Source organism: Miscanthus floridulus, chromosome 10, assembly GCF_019320115.1.
Source record: "Miscanthus floridulus cultivar M001 chromosome 10, ASM1932011v1, whole genome shotgun sequence".
Classification (NCBI taxonomy): domain Eukaryota; kingdom Viridiplantae; phylum Streptophyta; class Magnoliopsida; order Poales; family Poaceae; genus Miscanthus; species Miscanthus floridulus.
In genome coordinates, this window is record NC_089589.1 from 697,795 (window position 1) to 700,816 (window position 3,022).

Genomic DNA, 3,022 nt, shown 5'->3' on the forward strand with positions numbered 1-3,022 from the left:
GCCTACAACTACGAGTATGTATTCTCGGCTTTTAATTTTATGCTTCTTTTTTCGTTAAGATTATTCGATAATTAGGATTATGTGATTGCAGCAACCATTTCGTCTTCATTTGTGTTAATCTTGCCAAAAATCTGCTCGAGGTGTGGGACTCGAGGAAAAAACCATTTCATCATCTGGATGCACCGGTGGCAGTGCTGAATTAGTAAGCGATCCTAATAACATATTATTTTCTAATCACACATACCTCTTTCTAATGTTTCTTCTTTTAATGTTGCTCAGTGTCCGAAGAAGACATATCGGTGGGACGCCGGTCTCATTCAAGGTTGTCGAAATAGAGGGGAAGTACCTATCATAGCCGACAGAAAACAATGAATGCGGGTTTTATGTAATGTGGGCAATGCTTCGCTACATCGGCGGGAAATCGAAAGAAGCCGATAAGTTGGTGTCTATAATCCTCATTTCATTTATGTCTGTTAATAATTCAACAAAATAATTTACTATTGCTCTTTGGATATCATCTTTTTTGAACGATAGCGCAAGAAATATAACCATGAAAGGCTGTTAGACATGGAGATCATCGCACTGCAATCGGAGCTGGCAAAATTCATCTTAGCCGAGGTATTAAAAAAGATGGAGTATTTTCTATTGCACAATCCGTGAAGTACAAGAACCAGTATGGCCTAGAGCGGCTCGCCAGATTATTGTAAGAAGTCCCAGAAGCATGTGTGAAGTCCAAGAACATTTCTTTTTTATTTTGAGGGATCGAGATGTGGATAAGAACATTTGAATTGTAATTGTAACATTTGTAATGTTTAATATTGATGGACCTGTCGTCTACGTAGCGTATATAAAGCGAAACCCGATTCTACGAAAAAATATAAATTAAAATAAATTATAAAACAATAAAATACGAACGGGCCATCACCGCCGGTTAGCAACAAACCGGCAGTGTTGTCGTAACTATCACTGCCGGTTATAAACAAACCGACAGTGTTGGCTTGCTCAACACTGCCGGCTTGAACCATGAACCGACACTGATAGTTACAACAACACTGCCGGTTTGATCCATGAACCGACACTGATATTTACTACAACACTGCCGGTTTGATCCATGAACCGACAGTGTAGGCTTGCTCAACACTGCTGGCTTGAGCCAAGAACCGACACTCTTGAAGCAACCGTCACTGTCGGTTGGCACTACAAACCGGCAGTGTTGTTCAACTGGACACTGTCGGGTGGAGCCAGGAACCGACACTGTTTCCTGTAGATCAGTGTCGGTTTTTAAGGACCGGCAGTGATGTCAACCCCCATCACTGTCGGTATGCCAATGTTGGTTCAAAATCCGGCAGTGAAGTGGGTTTTTGAACCGGCAGTGATGTCCAAATCTAGGGTAATGCACATGGATCAAGTAGCATCTTCTCCAAATTATATATAAAAAGAATCCCTAAGTTTAGCTACCAGCTGGATTACCGAGTTGAGGTGGATCGATGTGCCTACCGGCTGGCAATGGGAGTGGGGGGTGCTCGTGTGGTCGTTGAGCAAGCCGTTGTTGGGCATGTACTGGGTGACTAGCATGCGCTCGCCGTTCTCGGTGCAGCGGCCCAGGATGATGTGGTCGTGGCGGAGCGTCGAGAGGATGTGGTGCTCCACGAAGAAGGCGTCATCCGCGCCTTGCCGGCCAGTGTTGAGGCGCATAACGGCCACCTCAGTGCCGTTGTGGAGCTTGCCCTTGTACACCTTGGTGCCAGAGTCGGCGTCGTCGCTAAGCACGACGGCGAAGTTGTTGGTGGCCACGGCGATCTCCGCGAACCTGAACTCCCGATCCTCAGCTCCTCCCGACTCCTCCTAGGGATCCAAGACAAGATTACAATATAGTGAAGACCATACAGCTAGCAGAGAAAGAGAGAGTTGACTTGACTATGGAAAGATGAGCACCTACCAGGAGGGATTGGGAACAGGAGCTGGGATTTCCATCTAGGCGGCGTGCTATGCCGATGTAGATGATGACAGGAATCAAGGAGAGGTAGGTGTCGATCTTGCGGTCGACGTCCCTGAACCTTTTGGCCTGCCTGGACGCCGAGAGCAGCTGGGACGTGAGCCCCCTCCTCTGGCTCTGGCAGGACATGACGAGGTGGTGCGCCTCCAGGAGCGTGCCGTCCAGCCCGGCCAGCGCCCGGGCCTCCGGGTCCTGCAGGCACGGGATCAGCTCGGCTAGCATGCTGACGCGGCTGAGCTAGGTGCTCGCAGTCCTTGGTGTTCTGCCGAGCCGTCCGCGCCGCCTGCCCGATCATGGAGATGAGGCCGCCGACGTCGAGGCCGACGACCTGCGCCACGGTCGCCGCGCTCTCCAGCCCGTTCTACATCGCAACAGATCACTGATAGCTAGGCAGACTACTGGACTCCTGTCCTCCTATACACCCAGTAAGAATAAGCTTCTATATTTCGTTGACGATGGCGCCGCGTGATAACCGGGTGAACGACACATCAACTTGTTTATCCTTTTTTAATAAGGGAACCAAGTTCCAGCCATCAACTTGTTTATCTCACTACTGGAAACTCGAATACTCCTATGGGTGATGAATTTTTCTGTGCGTTTTTCTCAGTACACACAGAAAAATTAGTCATTAATGTGTCGGTTTCAAAAATCCCGACAGAAAAATACAAAAACTCACAGGAAAATTCAATTATTTTTCTGTGCGTGACAATACACAGAGAAAAATTATAATTATTCTGTCGGTTTTGTTGGAACGCAGAAAATAGCAATTATCCTGTCGGTCATATATTACGCACAGAAAAATTCAATCGCACACACCAGATTTAGGGTTGGTGCCGCCTCAGCTCCTTTTAGCCCAGTGAATAGCAAATGCATTATATAAAAAATAAAAAAACAAAAAAATCCTAAACCTGAACCCACGCACAGAACCACCCCGCCGCCTCTCTTTTCATTCTCACCCACATGCCACCAGGCTATGGGTGGCCTCTCTCGTCGCCCCAGCCCTAGCCCCATCGCCCCTCCCGTGCG

At 47.8% G+C, this 3,022-nt stretch overlaps 1 pseudogene; it reads right to left on the reverse strand.

Annotated features, from left to right (window-relative positions):
• Positions 1-313: 313 nt before the first annotated feature.
• LOC136487334 (probable serine/threonine-protein kinase PBL22) lies at positions 314-2,363 on the reverse strand (annotated as a pseudogene).
• Between the last annotated feature and the right edge of the window lie 659 nt (positions 2,364-3,022).